Genomic DNA, 8,640 nt, shown 5'->3' on the forward strand with positions numbered 1-8,640 from the left:
TTTTTTGAGACAGGGTTTCTCTGTGTAGCCCCCTGGCTGTCCTGGAACTCACTCTGTAGACCAGGCTGGCCTCGAACTCAGAAATCCACCTGCCTCTACCTCCTGAGTGCTGGGATTAAAGGCGTGTGCCACCACGTCCAGCAAATACATTTTTAAAGTACATTTTATCACTGCTACACTATGTAAGCACTATGTGTACACTATGGTCTATAGCTCACTTTTGTGTGCACTATTGTCTGTAGCTCACTTTTGTGTGCACTATGGTCTGTAGCTCACTTTTGTGAGCACTATTGTCTGTAGCTCACTTTTGTGTGCACTATGGTCTGTAGTTCACTTTTGTGTGCACTATTGTCTGTAGCTCACTTTTGTGAGCACTATTGTCTGTAGCTCACTTTTGTGAGCACTATTGTCTGTAGCTCACTTTTGTGAGCACTATTGTCTGTAGCTCACTTTTGTGTGTACTATGGTCTGTAGCTCACTTTTGTGTGCAATACGGTCTGTAGTTCACTTTTGTGTGCACTATGGTCTGTAGCTCACTTTTGTGTGCACTATGGACTGTAGTTAACTTTTTAGTCCAATTTCGTTGCTAGGATTCATTCCTGTTTTTTTTTTCAAAAGATTATGATTAATTTGTTTCAACTTCTCCATATTTTTTTTTTTTTGGCTTGAGGATACTTCAAAGTATTGAGCTATGATTTTTCGTGCAGGCGTTTTGATTATTTCCAGTTTTAATATGTTTTTTGGCTGGCTGGCCGGCTGGCCATAACCATGCTTTAACAACACATAATATTTCTCTGAAATGTTGTAATCTGTTTTGTATTTTAGCCATTCCAAGAGGTGTGGTATTTTTGACATTTGCTATTTTCCAACTGCTGTACTAGTCAGGGTTAGCTGGAGTCACAGAACTAATGGAATGTCTCTATATAGTAAGGGAATTTATTGGGATGACTTACAGTCTGCAGTCTAACCAACCCAACAATGGGCAGCGTGGATGGGAAGTCCAGGAATCTAGTAGTTGCTCAGTCCCCGAGGCTAGGTGTCTCAGCTGGTCTTCTGAAGAAGTAGGTTCCAACAGAGATGCTGGCAAGTAAGTGCAAACAGGCGAAGAAGAGTGAATCTTCCTTCTTCTGATGTCCTTATGCAGGTCTCCAGCAGAAGATGTGGCCCAGAGTAAAGGTGTGAACCACCACAACTGGACCTAAGCTGTTCTTTCCTTAGAACTTGCTCTGTCCCAAGCTGGCCTTGAACTAGGAGATCTGCTTGCCTCTGTCTCCTAGGATTAAAGGCGTGTATTACCTTTCCCGGGCCAAAGCTTTTCATGGCTACTAGGCCTCAAGGTCTGGATCCCAGATGTGCCCTCCATTTCTGGATTGCAGTTCGTTCCGGATGTTGTCGGGTTGACAACTGGGAATAGCCATCACACTGGCGCACACAGTTGAGTTTATTTCCATCAAACTGATCCATTTGCTTGTTTTCTGTCTGGATACCATCTGCAGTGAAGTGTTTATTCAGATCAGTAGCTCTTCTTTGAATTTGGTGTTTACTTTTTATTATTTACTTTTAAGAGCTCTTTGTGTATTTTGGATAAGTCCTTCAGTGAGTACATGTTTACTAAGATTTTTTTTCTCCTAGTCTACATCTTGTCTTTTCTTAAAATAAAAATAAATGAATAAAAATAAAAGGATATTGTGGTGGTTTAAATGAGAATGCCCCCCCCCCCGCAGGGCTCATATATTTGAATCTTTGACTCCTAGTTGATAGAGTGTTTAGGAGGTATGGCCTTATTGGAGAAGGCATGTCATTGGGGGTGGCCTTTGAGACTTTAAAAGCCCTTGCCAGGTCCAGTCTTGTCCCCTCTCTACCTAGTGCTTGTGGATTCGATGCAAGCTCTCAGCTCCTCCTCCTGCACCATGTCTGCCTGCCTCTGTCATGCTCACCATGGTGGTCATGGACTCTTGCCCTCTGAAATTGTAAGCAAGTTCTCAATGAAATGACTTATGTTATATGTTACCTTGATTATGATGTCTCTTCACAGCAATAGAAAAGTTACATGCACACACATGTACATATGTGCATATGCATACACATATAGATACACACTCATGTATATATATGTACATGCACAAACATGCATGTGCATGCATGAACACACACATGCACCTGTGCATGCATGCATGTGCATGCATGAACACACGCGCACACACACACACACACACACACACACACACCTGAGATCATTTAGTTCTCTAGAACTGGAGCTACAGACAGTTCTCCCAAGTGGGTGCTGTGAACCAAACCCAGGTCCTCAAAAGAGCAGCCAGTGCTTTTAATGACTGAACCATCTTCACAGCCCCTCCAGCTTGTCGTTTCGTTGTGTATCTGTGTCTTCCTCTGAGTAGCAGTTTCTGCTAGCTCCTTTCGCCACTTGGCCGCCTTCCTCCTAGGACTTTCTGCTCAGTTGTGATGACAACTTCTCTCCTTTCCCTTTGCACCGCTAACCTTCAGAACTCCCCTCTCCATCCACTTCCATGAATCCAAGCAGCAACAGCAGACATGACTATTTCCTGTCACTTCTGTCTATCCTAGATCCGCCTCCTTGCACCAGACCTGCCTACTGGACAGCTCCATTTGCGAGGTCCCCTGGCTTATTAGACATGTTATAGCCCTCTTCTTCCCCTCCCCCCATCAATCTTCTCCGAAAAAAAAAATGTTTCTCTCCAGAACAAAATGATGGAGCCATCCACCTCAGCATCTTCAGCTGTGATCCAATCCTACCTTCCGTCCCTCCCCAGGTCCCTCCTTCACTCAATGCCTAAGCTCTGTTGACACATCTTTCCTTCTCCCATCATAGCAGAGGTCCTCAGTGCTGTGGCAGTGCCCAGTTACTGGTTTATCACAGAACCCAGCAGTTAGAATGCCATGGGAGCGGAATGGAAGAGTGTGGCTCTGGTTGCTTGCCAGTTCCAGGTGGATTGAGCCTCTGTCAACTAGTGCCTCTACCTCTGGAACACAGAAAGGCTCTGCTACCCTTGACATTTGAAAGACTACAAGAAAGAGGTCATAAGCAGTTCTCTCTGCCCTGCCAGGGCCAGAGCAGAGACCTGGGCAGGTTTGCTTGGCAAGCTAGCTAAATAACTGTGTACTCCTAGGCTGAATCTGGGCTTTACTCCACTGTTGAGCCAAGCACCATCTCCTTCCCCATCATTACACCGTGCTGTATGTAAGCACCAGAGTTGGTGCAACCAATCAGCTCCCAGCAAAGAACATTTAGCTACTGGTAATCTTCCAGAATGAACAGTACTGCAATAAGTAATGTTACATGAATATTTATACTTGTTGTATAACTATAGCTCAAGATACAACCCTGCATGTTAATTCACTGGATTAGAGCTTTTATTTCTAATAGTTATTCATCAGAATCATTTACATAGTAACTCATCTTTCAGGATTCTTGATTCTGTGCTGTACACAGAAGTGGATTTCATGTTTGTCATCCCATCTGCATTGGTCCTGCTGCCAGTGTCAATTATCACCAGCTCTTACTAGGCAAATCAGGAACCTGCTTGATTTATCTTTACTCCATCCATCCTCCTACAACCAAAGACTCTTTTAAACTGCAAATCTTGCTGGGCCATCTTATGCACCTCCCTGAACTTAAGTAGCAATTATCCAGTGACAGTTCCCTACCCTTTTAGAGCTCAGCTTGTAGATGTGTTACTGTCTACTATACAACTCTTAGCATGGCGCTAGGAGCATGTTAAACATTAGGTTCACGATAACACTCTGAAAGTTAATCCTGCTACCGACCCGACTACATCTGGAATCAAGTAAAACCCAAACATCTGGACATAGCTGTGAAGGGTTTTCTTGACTTGATCATTTGAATTCAGACCTTAAATCTGGGCCACATTTTCTGGTGGCAGCCTACAGAAAAGCGAGAAGCGTTGCTTTTGGCCTGCTGGCCCTCACTCTGTCTGAAAATGCATCTCTTCTGCCTGCTGCTGAGCCATTCCTTCGCTGGTGTTAGAACCTATTTCTTATCAGGATTTCAATGTAGGCTGAAGTCTAGCTGAAATGTCCAGCCTCAGAGACAGAACAGGTACCGGACCCTTGGCCTTTCTGTGAGAAGCCAGCCATTGCTGGACTACCCAGACCATAGCCTGTAAACGATTTGAACAAACCCCATATAAGAACTGCTCATCTGAAGAACCCTCACTAATAAATACAACACTCATCTTGTCCTCAGAAAAATCTGAAAACCGTGTTGTTTGCTTTGGACTGTAAAGGAGCTTGCTAGCCATCTGATGACCTCAGTTGGAGACCAAAGGTCCACGTGATAGAAGAATAGAACCAACTCCCACAAGTTGTCTTATGAATTTCATATGCGCGCCACAGTATGCACAGACAGATACACACATACACATCAGTTAAAATATAAGTTAATTGTGGTAGTTCACACCTTTACTCTCAGATCTTGGGGAGCACCACCAGATGGATTTCTGCATGTTCAAAACCAGACTCCCCTAAATAATGACTTCCAGGTCAGCCAGGAATTTATGGTAAGACCCTGGCTCACAAGAACGACAAAAAATAATTTTTTAAAAAAATGTAATTTCTTACTTATTCACTTTTGATCTTGCTTACTTTCCCCCTCCCACTCACCACCTCCCCCAATCCTTTCCCCCAATCCCCCTCCCCTTCTCCTCTGAGTGGGCAGGGGTCCCCCTGGGTCCCCCTGTACCCTGGCATTTCAAGTCTCTATGAGGTTAGGCACTTCTTTTCCCACTGAAGACAAGCAAGGCAGCTCAGCTAGAAGAGAAAATCCCATGGACAAGCACTAGCTTTTGGGAAAGCCCCCCCACCTAGTTGTTTGGGACCCACATGAAGGCCAAACTGCACATCTGCTACATAGGAGCAAGGAGGCCTAGGTCCAGCCCGAGTATGTTCTTTGGCTGGTGGTTCAGACTCTGAGAGCCCCAAGGATCAAGGTTAGTTGACTCTAAACAACTAAAAATTTTAGACAACAACAACAACAACAAAATCTGTGGGTTTTTGTTTGTTTTGTTTTGTAGATATTGGTCTTGGTCTTCTAATGCTATGGCCTGTTTTTGGCCATTGTGTGTGTCCAAGTTTGCTCACTGCCTTGCTGCCCCGTTTCAGACCCTTCTGTGCACCCCACCCTTGACTCCCTGTCCGTTCCTCCCTTCTCTGTTTTTGTAATAAAGCCTACCCTCTTCCACCCAGATCCAGCAGGGCCCTGACTGGTGTTATATTTCCCAGCCCCTCGTGGTGCTGCGTGTGACTCTGTGACAAGTTCTCATAACTAGAGTGCGAGAATGACTCATGTGGCTTCAGCCTTCACGTCCTTAGAAGGAAATTAGTTGTTCCTTGTCCCCCCTTTCCTGAGACTGGAATTCAGATGTGAAACCAGGGGATAATATTTAATCGTGTGGATGAAGAAATGCGCAGGAGTTGGGAAGGCTATAAAATAGAAGGAACTAGGACCCCACAGGACCATAGGGCAGGCCAGACTTGTGAGACCCCAGTCAGGCAGCTTAGCCTGTGTGCCAGTCAGAACAGCCTGGGTTAAGGCGGCGTACAGAAGAGACAATGGCCAGTGCTCAGTGACTTACCCAGAGGAGTTCTTTTTCACAACTGTCACACGTTCAGTACAGATCACCAGAGTAGACCTGTTCATGTGCTGGCTCAGTGACCATCCTAAGGGAGGAATTGATTTGGATATCTGCTGGAGTGGGCATATGGGCATGGGGTGGGTGAGTTGTGTTTTAAAGCATGACTGTAGATGAGCCCAACTGTTTGGTTCAGAATCTACCATGTAGAGCAAGCCACACGACTCACAGAGGGTTGAGCATGGGCGATGCTCTTCTCTGGGGCTAATCTTAGTGACTTTCCAAGCTCCCACATCAGTATCTGTTAGGTTATGTTTCCCCCCAATTAATAGTTGCTATTTTGGTCAAATATTTTAGGATATTTTATTATATTTCAATCATTTTAGAGCTTATATCTTTCTGAATTCCTCCTATGCAATGCATTACCTGTGTGTTGCTGAAATAACCCTTCTCTTCATGTAATAACTCCCAAATACTTATCTAAATATCTGAACTCTCTCCAAAGAGTTAATACTACATTTCCAACATCAGTGTAGCATATATATATATATATATATATATATATATATATATATATATACACACACACACACACATATATGTATATTTGAATCCTCAGTCCCTAAAATAGACCTTTGTCCTCTACATGTGCAATCACACATGTATATGTTTACCCCCATGCACTCACCCACATAAACATGTATACACACTATAAAAAAATGAAATAAAACCTTAAAATCTGTCATTGGCTCTGAAACCTACTTTCTGGTTTTATTCCTTCCTTGCCAGTGTACATCATGCTTGTTCCCACAACCTGCTGGGGTTACCTCTGAACTCTGCCTTTCTACCCGTCACAGCCATTACAACAGTCCATTCAATAGAAGAGCACCGGCCATGTGGGTGCTCTGTACCTACCTAGTGAAGGGCCTGTTGTCATGGCTTCCTCACCGTCATCCACGCTGCCACTTTCCTGACAACTGACACAGCACTTCTGTATTCATTTCCTTGAGAAACATGACCCATTCCATACATGACCCTCAGTCCTATAAACAGCTCCTAATCAGGCAAGCACTGTGCATGTCCAGAAGAGAATACAGAAATAAAGCTCATAGCCCGGTGGGAGATTCAGCACAGAGAGGAGATGCAGATGCATGAGCTGGGGCCACAGATGGGACAGACCTCGAGGAAACAGGCAGGGCCCAATTAACCGGCATCCTATGAGGCAAGTAGACATTTTCCAGGATTGGCACTAGACAAAAATAGGAGCCATTTATCTTTTGAATCAAGAGGAGGAAAAGAGAGAGTAGGCTCTAACTGGATAAATTTAGAACTAGAAGCCAAAGAAGAAAATTGCTGTTGATTAGATCTGAGGATGTTTGTGCAATACTGGGGTGAGTTCATTGTGTGAGGACCGGATGTCCCCCTGGGGCTGGCTGGGCAGGAGCACTTTCTTCTCTCTACCTGCCAGAAACATTTGCTATGTTCGCAGGAAATGATTGGCTCTACAAACTGGTCCTGAGCGGATGGGGTGGGCTTGGGATGAGCAGGCTGCTGTTTTCCTGTTCTTTGTGCAAAGCCACCATTGCAGCCAAGAATTGGCCTGCATCACAGTGCACAGATGCACACTGACTTGACTCCAGAGAAGCCCAAGTCAGATAGATGAATTGCTGAATTGGTTTTGGAAATTCAAGGCAGACTCAGCTACTTGGTAGCTATAGAACATTTTTATTTACATAAGCCAGACTTTCTGAAGAGACAAAATAGATTTTTTTTTTGAGGGTAAGAGTATTATTTTTAGAATTCTAAAGGCTTTAATCTGAATGTAGAGGCGAAGCCTGGAAAATTGAAAGCATGGGTTTAGAAATGAGCTACAAAGAAGGGAACGGTACAAAGTAGTTTCAACCACATGGCACCCCATATACATCTTAGACAGACAGACAGACAGATAGATAGATAGATATAGACATATAGACATATATCCTCACCAGCAGTTTTGAGTTTTATTTTACATAACTTTCATGTTTTAGGAGCATAAAAGGGGACTGCCTTTCAGAAAGGTCTCTAGGATCCATAAGGTTGATGGGTAGCCCTGTGAATGTACCATTGTCTTTTTAATGCTGAAACTGCTGGTTTCTGGCTCTTGGAAGTCCAGAGAACTTTTTTTTTTCAATCTTCTAAAAATATCTAAGACCTTGACTTTCTAGAAATGTCTTACTCGGTGTTCTATTGCTGTGAAGAGACACCGTGATAGGAGGAAACGTTTACAAAAGAAAGCATTTACTTGGAGACTTACAGTTTCAAAGGCTTAGCCCATTATCATCACGGCCAGCAGCATGGTAGCGCACGGGCAGACAGAGTAGAACTGGATCCACGGGCAGCAGGCAAAGAAAATGACACTGGGCCTGGCTTAGACTTTTGAAACCCCGAAACTCACCCTCAGTGACACGCTTCCTCCTCCCTCGGTGACACACAAGACCACACCTCCTAAGTCTTCTCAAGCGATGCTGCTCCTGATGACTAAGCATTCAAATATATGGATTTCGGGGGCGGGGCATTCTTATCCAAAACAACCCAAGAACCAAACGTTCATAGAATTGATGGGATATTGAGAGAACCAAATAAGCTTACCAAATATGAGCAGAGTAAGGAAATTAACGGAGCAAAACACACTCACAACCATCTCATAATGGTAGAGAAAGGGGAACCGGAGACTTTTTAGATTTATTTATTTTTATTTTTGTGTGTATTGCCTGCATATATATCTCTGCACCACATGCATGCAGTACCCACGGGGGCCAAAAGAGGGCATCAGATCCCTTGGATCTGGAGTTACAGATGGTCGAGAGCCCCGCTGTAGGTGCGGAGAATCAAACTCAGGTCTTCTGCAAGAGACGATTAAGATAATTGTTGAGCCATCTTTCCAGCCCAACTGGGGACTCTTTAAAACATAAATCTAAGCCCTTTACAGTTCCCCAGAGCTCATGCTAATAAAGACTTTATAGCTAAATAA

This window comes from Mus pahari, chromosome 21 (genome assembly GCF_900095145.1).
Source record: "Mus pahari chromosome 21, PAHARI_EIJ_v1.1, whole genome shotgun sequence".
NCBI lineage: Eukaryota > Metazoa > Chordata > Mammalia > Rodentia > Muridae > Mus > Mus pahari.